The 24,286-nt window shown below is 39.3% G+C and overlaps 1 long non-coding RNA gene and 1 pseudogene across 2 annotated transcripts in view; both read right to left on the bottom strand.

Annotated features, from left to right (window-relative positions):
• Positions 1-24,286, bottom strand: part of LOC112865782 (uncharacterized) — a 54,005-nt gene that overhangs the window by 12,868 nt on the left and 16,851 nt on the right. The window lies entirely within an intron of this gene.
• On the bottom strand, positions 22,449-23,963 carry LOC147576834 (N-lysine methyltransferase SMYD2 pseudogene; annotated as a pseudogene).

The raw sequence follows: 24,286 nt of genomic DNA, 5'->3' as shown, positions 1-24,286 counted from the left end.
TATAATACACAGGCCTTGAGAACACCCTGTCTCCAAGATTTGGAACTGCCCAGTGTTATCCCAGATGCTGACTACATACTGAAGATTCACCTAAATTTCAGTCTGTGAAACACCATTGAATATTATCTTCATTGCTTTGGGTTGCTATAACAGAATGGCACAGAGTGATTCCCTTAAACAACAGAAAATTATTGCTCACAGTTCTGGAGGCTGGGAAGTTCCAGATCAAGTTACCGTCCTATTTGGTTACTGGTGGGACCTTTTTCCTAACTTGCTGATGGCTACATTTTCGATGTATCCTCACATGGCAGAGAGTGAGTGAGAGCAGACTCTGGGGTTTCCTCTCACAAGGACACTAATCCCATCAGGTCAGAGTCCCACCCTTATGACTTCATTCAACCTTATTTACCCTCTTATAGGCCCTGTCTCCAAATACAGTCACACTGAGGATTAAGAATTCAAATATGAATTTTGAGGGACATAATTCAACCTATAATAAAGACTAATATCTAAATCAAGCCTAAGTTCTCCATGTATATTCAACAACAATAACAAGTCAATATTTGTTAAACACATACTTTCACCAAATTATATCTTATTTTTAGGATAATATTATTTTTTTTACTAAAAATTTTTTTAACGTTTTATTTTATTTTTGAGACAGAGTATGAACAGGGGAGGGGCTGAGAGAGAGGGAGACACAGAATTTGAAATGGGCTCCAGGCTCTGAGCTGTCAGCACAGAGCCCGAGGCGGGGCTCGAACTCAGGGACCGTGAGATCATGACCTGAGCCGAAGTCGGACGCTTAACCGACTGAGCCACCCAGGCGCCCCTAGGATAATATTATTAAGTCGGGTATTACTTCTCCCTACTTTGCAGCAGAGGAAGTTGAAGGTTTGAGGTATAAAACACCCTAACCAAGGCCACATAGCTACAAGATGACAGAGTTAGAACTCAAATCCATATCTGTAGGAATTAAAAGCCCAAACGAGATCTGTCCGCTATGCACTCATAGGTCAAAACTATAATTCAGATCAACCCTCAGTCCCAGCCTCTTCCCTCTCCTCAGAAATTGTTAAAGTTTGCCTCACGGACACACCTGAGTTTTGACAATTATAGAGCTGACAGTGAGTGAATCAAAATGTATTTCTTTAGCACCTAGAATCAAACACTGGGTGAAACACTAGATTACTACTTACGTATCTACACGTGCCTGAAAAGATGAATGTAAATCCAATAGGTTCAGATGGAACTCTGGATGCCGTAATCACATCTCGCAGCATTCTGTCTCTTTGATTCATGCTGTTCTTATTTACAGTTCCACATTGCTTTTTGTGTTGTATCAGCTTTCAAACTGCCAACACGGCCATCTTTCTCTATCTTTGTCTTCCCCGGCACAACATCCGTTCATTCTTTAATCAGCAAATACTATTGTGTCCCTACTATGCATTGGGTGCTATTCCAAGCACTTAGGATACATCAGAGAACCAGTATCCCTGCCCCAGTTTATCCTGTCACAGGGAAACAGAAACCAGAAGCTGTGCTAAACGTATGGTGTGACAAAATTACAATATGCAGTATGGAAAAAGAAAAGGCAGCACAAGTTAAGGGAAAGGAGGAGTAGGAGAGGAGAATGTCAAGGTGAATGTCTTTGAGGAGGGGCATCTGAACAAAGAGATAAGGAGATGACACACATCTGAGGAAGAGCATTCCAGGCAAGAAAGAACACGTGCAAAAAGCAGGCCTGGCCTGTTGGAGAACCAGCTCACAGAGCCACTTGGCAGGAGCAAGTGAGCAGGAAGAAAGTCAGAGAGCTGAAGGGGGCAGCTATAATGAAGGGCCTATAGGCCATTATAAGGGGTTTTGTTTTTACGCTGAGAAACATGAGACATCATTGCAGGATTCTGAGCATAGGAGTGATCATGACCAGACTCACATTTTTAAGGTATCATCTTAGCTTCCAGATAAAGGACAGACAGGAGGTGGTAGGGGGAGCAAGGATAAAAGCAGGGAGGCCATCAGGAGACTATTGTAATAGTCCAGGTAAGAGATGTTTGATGGCTTGGACCAAAGGGGATGGGTGTGATGATGGGGAGAAGCGGTTAGATTCTGGATATATGTTGAAAGTAAAAGAAATGTCATGTACTGACCAGATCTGTCAGTTCTTGAGCCAAAGGGCAAGAAATGTATCCACTGGCTTAGCCCTCAATGCACGAGGTGGAGGGGCTTGAAATAACACCTGACATAGTAAGACCTGATTGCCTGCCAGTCACCCTAACAAGCACATCTTGTAAGATGGGAAATCAACGCACAGAAACAGTGAATGACTCTAGTTAGTGAGTAGATGAGCTGGTACTTGAGCCCAGAACATCTGGAACTAGAACCCGTCACACAAAACCACTCTTCATTGCAGGTTGAGGCACACTTTCTAGACTTGAGATCTGGTGACTCAGGAACAAACAGCTGGAGACAATGCACCCAGGGTGAATCAGGGTAACCTCTGAAGTACAGCAATCTCGAACTCACCACAGAGTCCGAAAACCCATGAAAAACGCCGTAACAACGAATGAACTAGATTCTGGAATGAATGAGTCTCTGGGCACAAGGTGATTCCACGCTGGGATGACAGCTAACTAGAAATATGGCAATTTTACACACCTCCCTGTGTCCTTAAACAGAGTACGGTACATGATTGAACACTTTCTTAATGATTGGAGACAACATTATGAACATTCATGAGAGCACTGGAGTCCAAGAAGCAGAGTCGCTTAGGCCATTTGGCTGTGGGGGAGGTTTGGGTATGATTCTTTTTTAAAAGAGTATATTGAAGTTTGAAATGAGGAGAAGAGATTAAGTGGCTGGCAGAACACAGGGAGTGTTTTTGCAGCTCAGCCTCAGGAGACATAAAGGGAATTGATTCGGGAGTACAACTGGGCCTTTGGGACTGCATTTCTGCCTCTGAGCAGGAGAGCACAGAGATGACCGAGACGGGGCTGACAGAGGTGCTGCTATCCTGTGACTGGCATTTTCCTGGGAAGAGACAAGCCATGTGTGAGGCTAAAAAAAACACGAGTGAGACCCTCCCCTCCTCCAAGCCAGGGGTGCGCTTATAGATTTCCAAGCTTTCCTTTCATAAGCCCCCGAAGCGCACCACGCATGTACTGCTGACTATAGGGATCGTCTTGCTGGAGAGAGGGCAGTAAGTGTCTCACATTGATGGGAAAGGTACTGGAGTGAAGCCTACACAGATAGTGTCATTACTTTCTTGGAATTTGAACTACAGGGGTTTAACTCCCTCTTAAATGGCTATCAAGTCTTCCAACTAACCTCGCATTTTGGATTAGGAGTCATATTTTTTAAATGGATTTTTTAAAAATCGAATCATGGGACACTCCACTGCTGTAAATTCAGGCAGAATTCTGAGACAGTTCTCAAGATCCAGTCCAACCCCTGCCTCCAGGGCATACAAACTTTCTCCCAGTTATTTAACAGACACTAACCTAGGTGCTGCTGTGAAGGATTATGTGAGATAAAATAAAGGTACCAAGTCTTAAGACAGGGGAAATTATCTTCAGGGGGCCTGACCTAATCAGGTGAGCCCCTAAAAGAGACTGGTGTCCTGGTAAAAGAGATTCAATGTGTGGGGTGGAGTGTGGAGGAAGGTTTGACATGAGAGATTCTTTGTTGCTCACTTTGGAGATGGAGGGGAGCAAGTGTCAAGGAATGTGAGTGACATCTAGGAGCTGAGAGCCGTCCCCAGCTGACAGCCAATAAAGAAAGGGGACCTCAGTCCTACCGCCACAGGGAACTGAAATCTTCCAATAACCTGCATTCTTCCCCAGAGCCTCCAGAAAGTAACCCAGCCTGGCCAATGCCCTGATTTCCACCTTTGAGACACAGAACAGAGAACACAGCCATGCCATCCATGCTCAGACGTCTGACCTACACAACCATGTGTGAACTAAAACTGGGTGTTGCTTCAAGCTGCAGAGTTTATGGTAATTTGTTATATAGTGAAAGAAAACTAGCACAATGGCTAAAAGTACATTTTGGAAATAAACCACTAACAGAAATGTCTTTGTAAATAAGATGTGATTAATTCTTTGAAAGAATTCTTCCTACACCTGGATACTTACCTCCATTTTTATCAAATATCAGAATTTGTATTTTGTATTGGAGGGTTTCTTAAGGCAAGCTGTGTCTTTCTACTAAAGTATGTTTTGTTACTAAGGGACAATCATAAGAGCTAAGTTTCACTATGAAGTTGAGTCAAAACCAACTAGCCGAGAAATACTTCTAAAAACGATTTTAATAAATATGCTATAATTGATATGTAACCATATGTAAATGAATGTTTACCTTTGAATAGTTTATAATTGATTCCTCTTATTTAAATATATTTTCCTTTCTAATGAAGTTCATACTGTTTAAACTTTAAAAAATAAGTATTAAATCATTTTATCAATAATCGTTGATGCATTTACAATCCATTCATACATTTACCCAGAAATGAAATATATTTTTTTAATATTTATTTATTTTTGGGAGACAGAGAGACAGAGCACGAGCGTGGAAGGAGCGGAGAGAGAGGAAGACAAAGAATTGAAAACAGGCTCCAGACTCTGAGCTGTCAGCACAGAGCCTGACGCAGGACTGAACTCACAAGCCGTGAAATCACGACCTGAGCCGAAGTCAGAGGCTTAACTGACTGAGCCAACCAGGCGCCCCTTGAAATGAAGTATTTTTAAAAGGCTCTTCAGAACTCAAAGGAAAAAGGGTATATAAAAATATAACATCATGGTTCATAAAGGTAAAAGAAATTAGAATGCCTAATTAGAAAATGTTAGTCAGAACCAAGGGCTTTTACAAATTACATTTTGAGGAGGACGAGTTAAGAAAGTAGAGGAATAGGGGGACCCTAAGCTTGTCTTGACCCTTAAACACAGCTAGATTGTTCTCAAGTCATTCTCAACACCGAAGAAATCAATTGGAGGTCTGAGAGAACAAAAACTCCAAGTCTACAAGTAGAAAAGTGACCACCTTCTGGAAGATAGGAGGTGCAGAGAGTTGACTTGGGGGACATAGAGCTATCTGAGGCTACCACAGATCATTAGAAGCAACAGAATACAAAATCTGAGCTTTTAGAAGTCCACTACCAGGTGGGATGTGCCTGACTCTAAGGTGCTCAGGTGGTGAAGCCGGGTGGAGTCCTAGGAGTGACAGCTGATCTAAGGATTCCCTGGGTCACAAGAATGGGTGGGGCCAACGTGCTGCACTGCTCAAAAGCATAGGAGTGGGGGCTCCAGCCAAGGGCACCGAGCTGGGATGCTGTTTTGCCATAAACTCTGAACTGCTGCATGGTTGTGCAACCACTTTCCTTGTATCAGCTGGCAAATGGCAGAAGCACAGCAAAACCCTCTCCCAGAGGCACAGAGTGAGTTCACCTTTAGGGAGTCCCTAAAAATTGGAGATTTGAAACACTCTTGGGCCTCTGATATTAAAATCTTGGACACAGGCAGGGTGAAACGCAGGGTTTTAACCGAAATCAGTGACACTAGAGGGGTGATTGATTCTCTTCTGTGAGGGTTCTCTGAAGAGTCCACAGGTGGGAACTTTCAGCTCTGGGGCTAGCAAGCAGGGTGCCGCCATAATCATCCTGCTCATCAGCCCTGAAAGCCTTCAGGGAGCAAAAGAGCACCACCTAGTGGAGGATGGAGCCCGTTACACCAAGCCCACCCCACTGTGCCCTGGAGGGGCATTTCCTCTAGGGCAAGTCAGCCTGAGAATCAGAGCAACAGGTCTTCCCCCAGAAGATCTGAACAAACAACTGGCTTGCAACAAGTCTACTGATCATAGAGTGCTGCAAAGCTTCAGCTCTAGGGGAAATAGGATCTAACTTCCTTTTTACTTTTATTTTTTATTTAATTATTTTTTTCACTTATTTCTTCAATTTCTTTTTTACTTTTATTATTTTTTTTAATTTTTACTTTTATTTTTCTTTGTATTTTTAAATGTTTTTCTTTATTTTCATTTCATTTTCTTTTATTATTTTTTTTTTATATTTTTATTTTTGGATCTAGATTCTTTTAGCAAGCAGACCAAAACACATCCAGGATCTAGTTTTTTGGGGGGTATTTTGGCTTTTTCTTTGTTTGTTTGTTTGTTTGTTTGTTTGTTTGTTTGTTTTTTGTTCTTTCTTTCTTTCTTCTTTTCTGGACAAAATGATGAGATGGAGGAATTTACCCCAAAAGAAAGAACAGGAAGTAGATCTCACAGCCAGGGACTTCATCAATGCAGATATAAGTAAGATATCTGAACTAGAATTTAGAACGAGTATGAGGATACTAGCTGGACTTGAACAATGTATAGAAAACACTAGAGAATTCCTTTCTGCAGAGATAAAAGAATAAAACCAAGTCGAGTTGAAATTAAAAATCCTATAACTGAGAAGCAAACCCAAATGCAGGCCATAAAAAGAGGATGGACAAATCAGAGGTGTGAATTAGTGATACAGAATATAAAATTCTGGAAAATAATGAAGCTGAAAAGAGGAGGGAAAGAAAGGTAAAGGATCACAAGCAACTTATTAATCTTCATATCACAGGAGTCCCAGAAGATAAAGAGAGAGAAAAAGGGGCTGATGGTTTATTTAAAAAATTATAGCAGGAAAATTCTCTAAGGAAGGACACAGACATCAAAATCCAAGAATCACAGAGAACTCTCATTAAATTCAACAAAAGTCTACCATCACCAAGGCATATTACATTCAAATTCACAAAATACACAAAGAATCATGAAAGCAGCAAGAGAAAACAAAGTCCTTAACTTACAAGGGAAGACAGATCAGGTTCACAGCTGATCTGTCCCCAGAAACATGGCAGGCCAGAAAGGAGTGGCAGTATATATTCAACGTGCTTAATGGGAAAAATATACAGTAAATAATTCTGGCAAGTAAATAATTCTGACAAGGCTGTCATTCAGAATTGAAAGAGAGATAAAATTTCCCAAACAAACAAAAACTAAAGGAGTTTGTGATCACTAAACCACCTTTGCAATAAACTTTAAAGAGAAGTCCTTGAGTGAAAAACAAAACAAAACAAAAAGACAAAAAGCAACAAAGACTAGAAAGAACCAAAGAACACCACCACACACAATGTCACTAAAGTCATATCTCTCAACAATCAATCTGAATATAAGTAGACCAAATGCTCCAATCAAAAGACACAATATCAGAATGCATTAAAAAAAACCAAGATCCATCTATATGCTGCTTACAAGAGACTCATTTTAGACCTAAAGACACCTGAAGATTGAAACTGAGAAGATAGAGAACCATCTATCTTGCTAATGGACATCCAAAGAAAGCCAGAGTAGCCATACTTATATCAGACAAACTAGATTTTAACCCAAAGACTGTAACAAGAGATGAAGAAGGGCATTATATTATAATTAAGAGGTCTATCCATCAAGAAGATCTAACAATTGTAAATATTTATGCCTCCAACTTGAAAGAATCCAAATATATAAATCAATGAATTACAACCAAAGAAAGTTATTGATAATAATACAATAATAGTAGGGACTTCAACACCCACTTACAGCAGGGGACAGATCATCTAAGCATAAAGTCAACAGGAAACAATGGCTCTGAATGGCAGACTGGATTGGATGGACTTAACAGATACATTCAGAACATTTCATGCTAAAGGAGAAGAATACACATTCTTCTTGAATGCACATGGAACGTTCTCCAGAACAGATCCCATACTGAGTCATAAATGAGTCCTCAACAAGTACAAAAAGATCAAGATCATACCATGCATATTTTTGGATCAAAATGCCATGAAACTTGAAGTCAACCACGAGACAAAAAAAAATTGGAAAGCCCTCAAATACATGGAGGTTAAAGAACATCCTACTAAAAAATGAATGGGTTAACCAGGATATTAAAGATGAAATTTAAAAATACATGGAAGCAAATGAAAATGAAAACACAACAGTCCAAAACCTTTGGGATGCAGCAAAGACAGTCCTAAGAGGAAAGTATATTGCAAAACAAGCTTATCTCAAGAAGCAAGAAAGGTCTGAAATACTCAACCTAACTTTACACCTAAAGGAACTAGAAAAGGATGAGTAAAGGGCAAGTAAAGCCCAAAGCCAGCAGAAGAAGGGAAATAAGAAGGGGAATAATAAAGATTAGAGAGGCACCTGAGTGGTTCAGTCGATTGGGCGTCTGACTTCGGCTCAGGTCATGATCTTGCAGTCTGTGAGTTCAAGCCCTACATTGGGCTCTGTGTTGACAGCTCAGAGTCTGGAGCCTGCTTCAGACTCTGTGTCTCCCTCTCTCTCTCTGCCCCTCCCCCTGCTTACTCTCTGTCTTTCTCTCTTACTCAAAAATAAATAAAATTAACATTAACATTAAAAATTTTTTAAGAAATAATAAAGATTAGAGCAGAAATAAGCAATATAAAAACAAACAAAACAACAAACAAAGTAGAACAGATCAATGAAACTAAGAGCTGATTCTTTGAAAGAATTAGTAAAATTGATAAACCCCTAGCCAGACTTATCAAAAAGAAAAAAGAAAGGACCCAAGTAGATAAGATCATCAATGAAAGAGGAGAGATCACAACCAACACCACAGTGATATTTGTATTTCATAAGAGAATACTATGAAAAATTGATGCCAATAAACTGGGCAATCTGGAAGAAATGGATAAACTCCTAAAAACACATAAACTACTAAAACTGAAACAGGAAGAAATAGAAATTGTGACAAGACCTATTACTAGCCAAGAAATTGAACCAGTAATCAAAAATCTTCCAACAAACAAAAGTTCTGGCCAGATGGCTTCCCAGGGGAATTCTATCAGACATTTAAAGAAAACTTAATATATATTCTTCTGAAACTGCTCCAAAAAATAGAAATGGAAGGAAAACTTCCAAACTCATTCTACAAAGTCAGCATTACCTTGATTACAAAACCAGACAAAGATCCCACTGAAAAGGATACATATAGGCCAATATCCCTGATGAACATGGATGCAAAAATTCTCAATAAATTACTAGCAAATTGAGAGGCTCCTGGGTGGCTCAGTTGGTTAAGTGTCCAACTCTTGAGTTCAACTCAGGCTATGATCTTACAGTTTATGAAATTGACCCCTACATCAGGCTCTGTGTTGATAGTGTGGAGCCTGCTTGAGATTCTCTCTCTCCCTCTCTCTCTCTTCTTCCACCATTCACATGTGTGCACTCTTTCTCTCTCTCTCTCTCTCTCCCAAAATAAATAAATAAAAATTGAAAAAAATACCAGCAATTTTAGTTCAACAGTACATAAAAAGAATTATTTACCATGATCAAATGGGATTTATTCCTGGGTTGCAGGGTTGGCTCAATATTGCAAATCAATCAATATGATACACCACGTTAATAAAAGAAAGGATAATAGGGCTCTTGGGTGGCTCAGGTGGTTAAGCATCTGACTCTTGATTTTGGCTCAGGTCGTGATCTTAGTGTTCGTGAGATTGAACCCTGTGTCAGACTCTGTGCTGTTAGATGGAACATATCTCAACATCATAAAGGTCATATATGAAAGACCCACAGCTAATATCATCCTCAATGTGGAAAAACTGAGAGCATTTCCCCTATGGTCAGGAACAAGACAAAGATGTCCACTCTCACCATTACTATTTAACATAGTACTGGAAATCTTAAACTCAGCAAGACAACAAGAAGAAATAGAAGGCATCCAAATTGGCAAGAAAGAAGTCAAATTTTCAGTATTTGCAGACAACATGATACACTATGTAGAGAGCCTAAAAGCCTCCACCAAAAAAATTGCTAGAACTAATACATGAATTCAGCAAAGTCTTAGTATCAATGTGCAGAAATCTGTTGCATTTATAAAGGCCAATAAGAAAGTAGCAGAAAAAGAAATCAAGGAATTGATCCCATTTACAATTGCACCAAAAACAACAAGATATTTAGGAATAAATCTAACTAAAGAGGTAAAAGATCTATACTCTGAAAACTTTAGAAAGCTTATGAAGGAAATTGAAGATACAAACAAATGGAAAAACATCCCATGCTCATGGATTGGAAAAGCAAACATTGTTAAAATGTCTATACAACCCAAAACAATCTACGCATTTAACGCAATCCCTCTCAAAATACCACCAGAATTTTTTGCACACCTGAAACAAACAATTCTAAAATTTTTATGGAACCACAAAAGACCCTGAATAGCGAAAGCAGTTCAAAAAGAAAAACAAAACTGGAAGCATCATGATTCCAGATTTCAAGCTATATTACAAAGAAAGCTATAGTCATCAAGACAGTATGTTGCTGGCACAAAAACAGATACATAGAACAATGAAACAGAATAGAAAACCCAGAAATGGACCCACAACTATATGGTCAACTAATCTTCAACAAAGCATGAAAGAACATCCAAAGGAAAAAGGTCAGTCCATTCAACAAATGGTGCTGGGAAAATTGGACGGCAACATCCAGAAAAATGAAACTAGACCACTTTCTTACACCATACACAAAAATAAATTCAAAATGGTTGAAAGACCTAAATGTAAGATTGGAAACCATTAAAATCCTACAGGATAGGGGCGCCTGGGTGGCGCAGTCGGTTAAGCGTCCGACTTCAGCCAGGTCACGTGAGTTCGAGCCCCGCGTCGGGCTCTGGGCTGATGGCTCAGAGCCTGGAGCCTGTTTCCGATTCTGTGTCTCCCTCTCTCTCTGCCCCTCCCCCGTTCATGCTGTGTCTCTCTCTGTCCCAAAAATAAATAAACGTTGAAAAAAAAAATTTTTTTTTAAAAAATCCTACAGGATAAAAAACAGGTGGCAACCTCTTTGACCTCTGCCATATCAAGCTTACCAGACACATTGCCAGAGGCAAGGGAATAAAAAGCAAAATGAACTATTGGGACTTCATCGATATAAAAAGCTTCTGCACAGCGAAGGAAACAGTCAACCAAACTAAAAGGCAACCAATGGATTGAGAAAAGATACTTGCAAATGATGTACCCAAAAAGGGTTAGTATCAAAACTCTATAAAGAACTTATCAAACTCAACACCCAAAACAAATAACCCAGTTAAGCAATGGACAGAAGACAGGAATAGACACTTTTCCAAAGAAAAGCCATCCAGATGACTAACAGACATATAAAAAGATGCTCAACATCACTCATTAGGGAAATATAAATCAAAACCACAATGAGATTCCACCTCAACACAGGAAACAACAGGTATAGGTGAAGATGTAGAGAAAGGGGAAACTTCTTGCAGCGTTGGTGGAATGTGAACTGGTTCCTCAAAAAACTAAAAATAGAACTACCCTACAATCCAGAAATTGCACTATTTACACAAAGGATAGAATAATACAGATTCAAAGGGGTGCATGCACCCCAATGTTGATAGCATTATCAACAGCCAAATTATGGAGAAAGCCCAAATGTCCTTTGACTGATGAATGGATAAAAAAGATTGTGTGTGTGTGTGTGTGTGTGTGTGTGTGTGTGTGTGTGTGTGTGTAGGATATTACTCAGTCATCAAAAAGAAAAGAATGAAATCTTGCCATTTGCAACAACATGGATGGAGCTAGAATATATTATTCTAAGTAAAATAAGTCAATCAGAGAAAAACAAATACCATATCACCCATATTTGGAATTTCAGAAATATAACAGATGAACATATAGGAAGGGAGTAAAAAACAGAGAGAGGGAAACAAACCACAAGAGACCCTTTAGGATAGAGAACAAACTGAGGGTAGATTGAGGGAGGTGGGTGGGGGATGGGCTAGATGGGTGATAGGTATTAAAGAGGGCACTTGTGATGAGCATCAAGTATTGTATGTAAATTATGAATCACTGTATTGTCTTCACATCAATATTGCACTGTATGTTAATTAACTAAAATTTAAATAAAAATAAAAAAATAAAGTCACCAGAAAAAAGGAAAAAAATTAAAAACCTTTCAAATATATAATTTTAGTTTTTAGCACAAATAGCAAAAACAATGTAGATATACTGAAAATACTATTTAATAATCTCCAACTTTTCAATTAATTTTTTTCTGATAGTGATTTTTAAATGGTGCAAGGGAAAAATCCTCCTTTTTCATTTTTAATAAAAAATATAAATGCATTTGCTGAATGCGGTCTACACATTTCCCCCTCCTGTCTACTGTTTTAAAGTCAGGGACAAAAATAAAAGTATTCAACTGAGGCCTTAGAGCTTGGGGAGTAGCCTGTTTTGTGTTGCTAAGAGATAGAAATTTCAAAGGTAGAGTCCAGATTCTAGGATCATGATTCAACAAGATTTCTGACATTTGTTACAAGCTAATGAGGCTCTCAGTATCTTACCCCCCAGCAAACTGAAAGGATGCTAAAGGACTTTAACTGCCAGGAAAAATCCAAACCCAGCCAAGAAGGTCCTGTGATTATTTGACTTCTAAAGCAAGTCCCAGTCGCCTCTAAACTTGCCAACAAAGTGTTTGGCTAAAGCAGTGATGCCCTGGTATAATTAGGCAGGATTCTTGCCTGCAAAGAATAGAATATTGCTTAAGCAATAAAAGGTTTTTATTTATTTAGGTCACTCAGGTAATACTGGCTTGAGGCACAGCTAGATGAAGTGCACAAATACTGTCCCTCAGACTTTTCCCATGCGCCAGGCATGGAGGTCCCCAAGCACCCCAAACCTCATAACCTACTAGCCTAACAGCTCCAGCTGTGTAAGAAGATCTTCCCTAAAACCTCTTGAGAGGAGTTCTGAGGAGTCTGACAGCCCTGGTTTTTGGCATCATGTGCCCATCTCTACAGTTGGAAGAAAGACTAAGATGTGCAATTATACCCAAATATATCTCCCTGGGATTTGCTTCCTTGAGATCTCAGGTTCTGTGATCCGAATGTCACCAGCTAGATCCCAAGACCTGGCCTTTAATGCCCACCTGCTTATAGCCACTAGCTTTGTCTTACAGACCCTTTGAGCTAAACCTGACTCACACCTGAACAGATGGACCATGGAGTGACGTCTGGAATGACCCACAATCTCCTTACCTCAATATAAAACTGAAATCTCCACCCAAGGAGGAGCCTCAGCCTGCCTCATTTATATAACATATAATGTGTGCACAGACATGCTTCCTTAAGGTGCATGCGTGACGTTATGCCCGCCTCTACATAGGGTGACAAGGCTTCTCCATCTAAATATTCTTCCTAAACCTAAACAAAAGGAAACCATTCACCCTCTCTTGGGAGTCACAGCTTTGGAAGCATTCTCCACGATCAATTTATTTGCTTCAAATAAAAGTTTTCTCAGTGCGACAGCTCATCCTGGTGCAGTTTCTGACTCATCAAGGAGTGAACTCACTTTGGTCCAGTTACAAGAAGGGGACCCTATGCTGGGCAACAAAACATACAGAGGTCTTTATACCTCCAAAGAGGAATGCCTTCATCTGTGCCACTCTCAGGAGCTGCCAGGGATGCCGACAGACCAGGGAGATAGTCCTGGCAGTCAGAACCTGAAAAGAAATCAGTCTGTCCATGGAAGAAATCGGCCCACTAACAAAGCAGGGGAATCCTTATATACTTATCCACCAGATGTAGTGCCTCTCACCAAAACACAACTTCATTGCAACTTCAGTTCTAAAAAACAAAGGAATTTTTTTTTATTGTAGTTAAAGTTGAATAAGGACAAATTCCAGTGTCACGTGTAAAGATTTAAAAAACTAGATTTACTGGGAAAACATACAAATCAGAGATTAGAACTAAAAGCCATACAGTCTGCATTCTCTGGTCATCACAAAAAGAGGTCTGCAGAAATCAGCTCCACAGGGGCACCTGGATGGCTCAGCCAGTTACGAGTCCAATTCTTGATTTTGGTTCAGGTCATTGTTATGCCCAGAATTCCTGATCCCCAAAGACCACCAGTGAGCCGAGTCTGATGCAAAAGCAAAGAGCCTTTATTCGAGCTAGCTCGAGCTCAATCCCCTACCTGCACCGACGCAGTGGTAAGATGCCGGAAAGAGAGAGCATGTTCCAAAAGCACAAAGGTTTTATAGGGATCTAGGGGCAGTTGGGGGGTGATGGTCATGGCCTTAGCCGATTGGCTGGGGAAGGGTCAGAGTCCCCTTGCGCAGGTTGCCGGGCATGGTTTGAACGGGAAGTTTGAACGGGTGAGCAGGAAGTTACTCAAGGGGAGGAGGCATGGTCTGAGGTTTGAGCGGGAATTTCTTTCTGCGGTTTTCCCGGAAAGGGGGCCATGTCGGGGACATAGTCACTCAAGATGGAGGACACAGAACAAAATGGAGTCGGCCAGTCTAGGTCTGCTCTCGCAGTCATGATCTCACAGTTTGTGAGTTCAAGAGTTCAAGCCCCACGTGGGACTCTGCGCTGACAGCTGGGAGCCTGCTTGGGATCCTCTCTCTGCCCCTCGCGTGCTCGCACTCTCTCTCTCTCTCTCTCAAAAGTAAATAAATATTTGTTTGAAAAAAGGAAAGAAGTCAGCTGCCGGACACACCACAGGTCCCTGTCCCCCAGGGAGGGATCCTAACTCTCTACAGTCTTAAAAGGCAATCACGATAATAAGTTTTGGATTCGGAGTATAAATAGAAAGGATTTGAGCATGAAACAGGTTGACTATAAATGCCAACACAGCTGAAGGTTGTCTGACAATGCCAGTGACCATCACCAGATCACTGCTGAGCAGCGGGCTGCTGCTGCTGCTGGAAGAGGGTCCCCGTTACTATGGGTTCAGGCACAGCCATTCCTGCTGGGGGAGGAGGAGCCTCTGTATGCAAGTTGCTGAACAACTTTCCACTTCCCTTCCAATATGTAATTTGTCATTTAGCTTTCAATTGCAGGGTCAAGAAGAGCCATGTTCAAACCTGACTTGGAGAAATAAATATCACCCAAAGATGCTGGACATGGAACAGAATAGAGAAACTAGAGAGGTTGTCTCCCTTTAGAGAGCATTTAAGTGTGGGCTTTTGCTGTTGCTCTTGGTGTTGGGTGTGGGATCACTTGTAATGTGACTGGAACGTTTCTAGAACTGGAAGAGTGAAAGGAAGGCTGGCAGTGGGGGTGTCAGGCTCTGTGGTATGCTGGGCAGTCAAGGCATGACAAGGTCTGGGCAATGGCCATTATTGTTCTGGCTGTCCCATAGGCTCCCTGTGGGGTGTTTTACCTCCATCCTTCTCCTCCTGCCAAGAGGTTCAAGAGGCCTAGCTATTCCTTTCCTCCTTTCTGTAGACACCACGATTGAGTTATCCAGAGGCCGACATGCAGCCTAAGCAGCTCCAAGCAGAATCATTCCCTGGAAGTAACTGCCCTGCTCAGAAATTTATAGTGACTTGCTATTAGAATTAAATCCAAACTCCTTACCAGGGCCTGTGAAAACTGCACAATTTGACCCCTACTTCTATTCCCTCCTCTCTTCCTCATTGTTTGCAGTCCTACAATCTTCCAACACATTCCAGCCCTACCAACTTTCTCCTGTATCAAACTCTTTGTATTCTCTTCTTTGGGACTCTTTCATGTTGAGTTTTTCTTTGGCAACTTTTTATTTATTTATTTTTTGCTTTGATAACTTTTAAAACATAATTTCAAACTTACAGAAAAGTTAAAAGAATAGGAAAACGAATTCCTGTATTCCAATTATCCAAATTCATCAATTGCCACATTTTGCCCCATGTGGTTTTTTTCTCTGTATATATATTTTATATGTGCCTTTTACTTAAAACCACTTGAGTGTAAGTTGGAGACATTATGCATCTTTACTTCTGAATCCTTGCATGTTTCTGTCCTAAAAGTAAGGACATTCTCTTCCAGAACTGGATGGCAATTATCAAAATCAAGACATTTAACATTAATACAACACTATTATGGACTCCACCTTCCATATTCAAATTTCATCAATTGTCTCAATGGTAGCCTTTATGGTAACTTGGTTTCCACTCCATTATCTCATACAATGTTTCATTGTTATATCTCTTTACTACCCTTTTATCTGGAAAGGTTCTCAGATTTTCCTATCTTTCTAACTCATGCATACATCACAAATAGGACAGTAGCTTTAATCGCTATCAACTGGAGTCAATGCATCGTTCTGATATCATGTGACTTCAGACTCCCAGAGCTTAGATACGTCTTTCTGTAGACGGTTCTTCACAAGAATTGTTATGTAACCTGGAAGACCATGATCATAAAGGCAAGGTCACAGGTCCCCTCCTAGGAGTACCCTCCAGGAAGCATACCATTTCCAGTCTCTTTTCAGCTTCTGGCTCATGCTCCTTCTCGAGTCTGGACTGTGGTTATCCTCCTAGCCAAGGACCCCTGCACACAGCTGGCTGTGCTGCCAACAATTAGGTGCCTGTGGAATCACCTCGGACCCGCTGCCGCCACCCCTCTCACACCAGCCTCTAACGCTGTGGTTCTCAGTGTGGCCGTACATCAGAGCTGCTTTGAAAACTGTGGTGCCCCATACCAATTTCATATGCTTTTCTGGAGAGGTTCAAGTAGGGTTATTCCTCTCATTTTATAAGCGTGTATACAGGTTTTGCTTAATTCTCTTTATCACCGCTGAAACCAGGTTCTGCCTCTTCACTTTACTGAAGACAGGGATAAGTAAAAGGAATTACAACATTAATAAACAAACAGTCCTTCCCTTAAGGCTACTTTAGACAGCAGCTGTCATTTCTATACAAGGCAACTATCTGAGTTCAGGCTTCCTCTGTCAATTTCATGGGGGGGCTTTTGCAGGGTGTCTCCATGTGTAGCTTCTGGCCTGCCTCTTTGGGGCAGAGAAAAGATCTCTTGTATGACAGACATTAGAATAAGCTGGCCTCCTATATGTGTTGTAATTTGTCACCGTTCATTTCTCTTCCCAAAAAGTTCACAGATTTTTTTAACATTTATTTATTCAACTAATATTAAGTTCATAAAACCAACCAAATTTTCCTTGCTGGTTTCTATCTTTAAGGTCACATTTATAAAAGTCTACCATTGTAAGGTTATATAATTATTCATTTATTTTTTCAGTAATTTTATTATTTCAATTTTTAATAGCTAAAACTTTGATCCATCTAGAAATTGGATGGTACTTGGAACAGAGTAAGAATGTAAATTACTTTTTAATGTTGGGTCAATTATTACCAAAAAGGATGTCAAATTCACTCTTTCCTTTCCTTACTGATCTGGAATATTACAGAATTCTTATACTACATAACTTGCCCTGTTTCTGGATTTTCTAGCCTCATTGATCTGTCTTTATCTTCCTCTTCCAACATCAGGCAATTTTAGTTTTAATTGTATAGTGTGGCTTTGCCCACTTCCTTTTTTTTTTTTTTTTCAGAAAAAAATGTTAACTTTTATTTAATATTTAGTTATTAAAATTAACTTTAGAGCCACTTTGGAAAGCTGGAATTTCAATGGCAATTGCCTTCTATTTGTAGATTAATTTGAGGAGAATTTACTGCTTTATAGTATTATGACTTTGCGCCCCAGAACTTAATCAAGAGCTTAAGCAAGCGTCTTTTATGTTCCTCTGCTTATCTTGAAGTTTTCTTCAAGAAAAACTTGAGCCTTTTGTCAGATTCATTTCTAAGTATTTTCTAATTCGATTTTTGAAAGAAAAAAAAGAAAAAGAAAAAAAGTAAAGACCTTCACTGTCCTGTCTTAATTTCAACATATGATCTTAAGCTCTTCAGCTACAGATTCTCCTACACAATAGTTTTTAAGGATTCTGAAGTGGGAAAAAAGACTTTTGTACACCAAAATACTAAATACTTGGGTTAATGGAGTGGTGTTATGATTTTTTTTTCTTCAGTCATTTCTGACTTTTCTTGATCTTATCTTTATATTTTATTTATTATTTTTTTAATGTTTATTTATTTTTGAGAGAAAGAGACAGAGCATGAGCGGAGGAGGGGCAGAGAGAGAGAGGGAGAGACACAGAATCCAAAGCAGGCTCCAGGCTCTGAGTAGTCAGCACAGAGCCCAACGTGGGGCTCAAACTCACAAATGGTGAGATCATGACCTGAGCTGAAGTTGAAGGCTTAACTGAATGAGCCACCCAGTCACCCTTTATGTTTATATTTTAGAATATATTTAAAGTATGAATGAGGAACCTGAAAAAACCCAAAACTCCCATTTTTTCCATACATAACTTTCATGTATTGTTATAGCTGCAAGCATTTACATTCTCTAAGACATTTTGTTAGTCACCCCAACTAGATTATAAATGCCTTGAATCTTTTTTCCTGCACCTTCTGCTATATCTTTCATGGCACCAAGTATTATGAAAATGGTAAGGGCCTATTAAATCCTTCCCTAATGAGTTTATCAGATCAATTTAATGACTGAGGCAAAAGCTAGAGGGAAAGAACTGCAAAATGTGATATGGCATTTCAAGATAACTTCTATGTAATCTTGTTTTGTTGTTTTGTTTTCTTTTGTTTTGTTGTTTTGTTTTCTTTTGTTCATGTGGTTCTTGTGTGTATGTCTACATCCGCAGCTAGACTGTAAGCATCTGACGAATGGGAGCTATCTCTCATAATCCTGACTTTTATGTTCTAGTTACACAGTTTGGGCACATCAGAGCCAGTTCAGGGAATGCTACTAAATCCTAAATTGACTAAAAATGAAACCTTATATGCTAAAGAACCAAGCCAGGAAGCAAAAAACGTCAAATATAGAACCGAGTATATATTAACATTCCTAACCATGCATTTTTAGAGACTTTATTCCACATTATAGATAACCGAAAGGGTCTCAGTCCCCTGAGGGAAGGGATTTTAGCAAAATAAGCATTGGGCAGGGGGCAGAGGTCCCCATTTTTTATTACATCATAGAGTGCAAGAAAGTAACAGAGGAACTGTAATACAAAAAAAGAAATCTGCAGGTAATAAATTCATGGAAAGTTAATTACAAATGTATGTAGATGGATCACTTCTTTGTTCTTGTTCTGAGTCTGGTTATGTCATATATAATCTAGATTATTTTCACAAATAATCAAGTTAGCTATATTTTACGTAGAACTACATAAACTCAAAATGTCATTAAAAAGCAGAGTCAATATTCTGAAACACCACAAGATGGTGATGTTACTCCATTTAAAATGTCTTTTTTTCTTTTTTTTTACTGAACTTTCTCCAGAGGGCTTAAATTCTGCTTTTTTGTGTGTGAAAAATTAATATTGCAAGATCATCCATGCTTCCAAATGGAAGAATCATGTAAAATCAAAAACACCTATGTAACAAAATTATAGTAGGATTTCCACCTTAAAATGGGACAGTGGTGTGTGAATCATGTCTGTGTCTCTGCTGGCTGTAGGCTTTTGTCTTTTATATGGAGCTTCATGGTGTGTGTGTGTGTGTGTGTGTGTGTGTGTGTGTGTGTGTGTGATCTTCCAGATATCTATTATCTTTTCCCTTTGTTCCTCTGTTGCTCTGTATGTATGCCTCCCCTGTTGTGATTTGATATGTCACTGTAATTGTCTCTCCCATTAAATTGTGTCTAATACTTGATTGCAACCTCAGTGTCAAATAAATGTGTGTCTGCATTCATCTTGTAAACAGGTTGATATGTCGTTTTTACTACTTCTCTTCTTCATATCTTCTGTTTTTTCATTAAAAAAATATTAATACAGCTGTGGTATCTGGGTAGTCCGTAACTAGGCTGAAGAAGTATTTTTTTCTTTTCCCTTTAGTTTGGCTCTCCTTTCTCCATTTCTTTCCATAATATTCACTAAATGTTTGATTTTTTAAAATTACTTTTTATTATCAAACTAAATTCGGAAGTAGGAAAACATTTTACATGTTTTATATGTTCCCGTGTGTGTGTGTTGGGGGGGGGGGGGGTGTTCATGGATTATTTTTTATTCCTTTGGAGGCCTTCCTTGTACTTGATATAAGAGGGGTTTCCCCATTCAATTGATTTATGTGGTTTATGGACACTGACTTAAATAGAACAGAAAAAAAAATCTCATTTTGATCCATTATATAAATCAGGAATTACTGTCTACAAAGAATATTTAAATTGGTTTTCTCTGTAAAATTTTTCTACAAGAGGCTTCTCTACCTGATTACATTTCATATTTTAATCTAATCTGATGCTAAATTGCCTCGTTCTGCCATCACATTCATGAAATAATGAAATGTTTTCTTTTTAAAAAGTAACTACGGCCTTCTCACCACTCTTATTGGAACATTCCAACATTATATTGGGGGTCTCAGCTAACACAATAAAACATAAAGGAAACAAAGCACACAGTTTGGATAAGAAGAATTAAAACTGCCTTTGTTCACAAGTGACATGATTACTTATGAACAAGATCTGAAAGAATTAACAAAAAAAAATTGGAACTAAGACTAATAAATGATTATAGAAGGTTGCAAGGTAAGGTTAATATAATTTCTTTCCTATGTACCAGCAATGAATAACCAAAATTTGGAATTAGAGGCATAACACCATTTACATTAGAATCAACCTAAAATCTACATTAGGAAAACTAAGACTCTGGTGACAAAAATTTAAAAAGGTGTAAATAAATGGAGAGATATTCAAGGTTCAAGGGTAGGAAGATTCAATATCATCAAGTTATCAATTCTTCCCAACTTGATCTATAGATTCAATGAAATCTCAATCAATATCCCAGCAAGTTATTTTGTGGATATAGACAAACTGATTCTACAGTTTAAATGGGAGGCAAAAGAATCAGAATAGCCAGCACAATTCTGAAGTTGAAGAACAATAAAAGAATTAACACCACATGACTTACTATTAAGCTGTAGTTATCAAAATAGTGTGGTCTTGGTAAAAGAATAGACAAATAGATTAATGAAATAAAATAGGGATCCCAGAAATAGACCTCATAAATATAGTCAGCTCATCTTAGACAAAGGAACAAAAACAATAAAATATACACAGGATACTCTTTTCAATAAATTGCACTGGATCTACTGGACATATACATGAAAAAAATAAATAAATCTAGACATGGGTCTTACACCCTATACAAAAATTAACTCAAAATCTCTTACAGACCTAATAGTAAAATACAAAATTACAAAACTTCTGTAAAATAATATAGTAGGAAACCTAGGGTGAAGACTTTTTTAGACACAACCCCAAAAATATGATCCATGAAAGAAAGCATTGGTAATTTAGACTTTGTTAAAATTAAAAGCATCTGCTCTGCAAAAGACACTGTTAAGAAATGAAAAGCCACAGAAAATATTTACAAAACACAAAGCTGATAAAAGAATTGTATACAAAATATACCAAGAACTCTTAAAACCCAACAATAAGAAAACAACCAATTACAAAGTAGGCAAAGTATGTAAACATACATCTCCCGAATAAGATATATAGATGACAAATAAGCTTATGAAAAGATGCACAACATCAAATATCACTCGGGAATTGCAAATTTAAAAAATGAGACCTCTGCATACCTATTAAAATGGCTAAATGCGAAACACTCATGGCTGATGGAATGCAAAATGGTACAACCACTTTGGAAAACAGTTTAACAGTTTTTTACAAAGCTAACCATAGTCTTACCATATGATTCAGCAGTGGTACTCCAAGATAATTACCTAAATGAGTTGAAATTTTATGTCCACTCAAAAACCTACATACAAATGTTAATAGCAGCTTTATTCATAATTGCCAAAACTTGGAAGGAATCAAGATGTCCTTTAATAGGGCAATGTAGAAATTGTGGTACATTCATACAATGGAATTTTACCCAGTGATAAGAAGAAATGAGCTATCAAGTCACGGAAAGACATGCATGAACATTAAATGCGTATTGCTGAGTAAATAAGCCAGTATGTAAATGCTGCAGTGTATGATTTCAGCTATATAACATTCCTGAAAAGGCTAAACAATAGAGAGTAAAAAGATCAGTGACCTCCAAGCGTTCAGAGAGAGCAAGGAAAAGAGGGAGTGATTAAAGAAGGAACACCAGATTTGGGCAGCAGTGAAAGGATTCTGTACGACACTGTAATGGCAGACACGGTGTTACCCATTTGTGAAAACACTTAGAACTGTGCACCACAAGGAGTGAACCCTAATAAACTGTGGACCTTAGTTGATAATAATGCATCATTATCAGTTCCTTGATGATAACAAATGTGCCACACTAAAGCAAGAGGTTAATAACTGGATAAACTGTAAGGAGGGTACGGTAGGAAAAGATGGTATGTGAGAACTCTGTACATTCTGCATACTTTTTCTATTAATCTAGAGCTGCTCTAAAAATAAGATCTATTAATTAAAAAAAACAGGTAACAATGTTGCATTTTATATATATTTTTTACCATTATCTTTTCTATTCTCTTTCATCATTCAGGCATGAAGGAAAAAATAATCTCATTTTTTAAACTTGCTCTGTCCAAAGTGTATGATAATACATGAAACCATGCCATACCTCTTAGGGGACAAAAAACATTCAGAATTTATTTTGGTATTAAGATTAAAGATTAAGACCAACTTCCAGGTAAGCCACATGTAAGGTTTAAGAGCAAGTGTTTTCGTTCCAATGATTTTGCAGAAATGAGAGAATGAGGTGTATGATTTGAAATATTCAAATCCTTGAAGGTTTCTGCACTAGCATTAAATGAAAACTAACAGCATAGTTTCAACTTCTTGTTTGATATCATTAATGTACAAATGATCTTTGCCAGAGCTCCTTCCCTTATTGCAATGGCCTTCTTCACTGCTTTCTCTCCAGCAGCTTTGTTTCCCGGCCCCTGTATGGCCTTCCCAGCTTCAACCACATGGAAGCCATGGAATACAGAGGAGAATGCTTGCTGGAGGGTTTAACGATTTCCTGTCCATATCACAGGGCTCCTTCCCAGTCCTGCATATACAAGCAGACACCCATGACTGGGTACATCATGTGCCATATGTACACATTGCTGTCCTCAAACACGGAGCTCATCTTCTCCTGGCTGAGCTCACAGATATTCAGCAGCTCTTGAGGGCATTTGTAGTGCTTGGCCCCCCAGAACTCCTCCAGGACATTGCGTGCATATCTGATCGTGTCAGAGATTATTTCTGCCTTTGGTGGAATGGCTGAGCTTCTGGATTTCCAATTTGGCCTTATCCTTGTCTTTGGTGGTATACTCCTGGCACTGACAGGTAAAGTAGTAAGACTCTCTTCACGGGTCATTCCTGTCTTCTGTTGGGTACAGGAGGTCAACAGAGCTGATACAAACCTCCTCTCCCAGGTTGATATCCTGTACAGCTCTTACTTCTGCCAGGATCCCCTTGTAGGTCACAATGACAGTGGGGCAACAACTATGATTCATCAGTGCAACCTCAGGAAATATTGCCCGGGGAAATATCCCAAATGAGAAAGCTCTGCCTCTTCAGTTGTAAAGCCATTACAGTGAAACTGTGCAAAGAGTACCAAGTTATCACTGCCAGGGAACTGGAGGTGCTTGGAGGGAAAGTGACGAAGAGCAGCGATGTCACCTGAATTAAGTCCTTCTACTCATTGTCTGATTTATCCAGATGTGATTCAAACTCCTTCACAGCCAACAATTTCTCTGAAGGTGTTTTTTCTGGGTGGATCTTCTGTTTGGCCGGAATCCTTGCAGTTAGCCTTACCATCTCTGAGGGATTCCAGTGCAACCCCCACCCCCCGCAAAACAACCCATGCAAGAACATTCCATCTTGTGCATAAGCCAATCGTCTTCCTAACAGTGTCTTTCGGACACTCCCTGTTGCAGTAAAATGCCTGCTTGCATCTTCCACATTTGAACAATCCTTTTTTCCTGGCAAAGCAGTACTTGCAGTGGTGGCTGCATTCCTTGACTGTGAGCATGTGGGCGTAGGCCTGGAGGGGAGGACAAAGTTCCCCTCGTGGAAGGGCTCGGACCCACAATGCCCTGCCTCTTGCCCAGGCAGTAGAAGCACTCCAGGCCGCTGTGGTCTGCAGCCATCAAGCAGGCAGTGGGACCGCAGCACCAGAGCAATGGTTCCTCCTCCCTGTGAGCTCTTACTGGAGAGGTGTCACCCAATGCTGCAGGGCTGGCGAGTTCTAATACTGGTTAATGACTGTTCAGAGTAGTTGTGTGAAATTAACTGGAGTGCTATTATAACACTGTTAGTTTCAAAGGAAACTCTGCATAACGTGCATACATCTAGGTGGTCTAGTCATTTAATATACTTAGTACGTTTTAACAGATTTTAACAAGACCTTTTCATGAACTATAGGGTCCAAGGTCCTATTGTTCGATGTGGAAAACTCTAGTGAACATGATC

Source organism: Puma concolor, chromosome D1, assembly GCF_028749965.1.
Source record: "Puma concolor isolate L17-30 chromosome D1, mPumCon1.1.hap2, whole genome shotgun sequence".
Lineage (NCBI taxonomy): Eukaryota > Metazoa > Chordata > Mammalia > Carnivora > Felidae > Puma > Puma concolor.
This window is presented reverse-complemented; position numbering and strand designations above follow the sequence as displayed.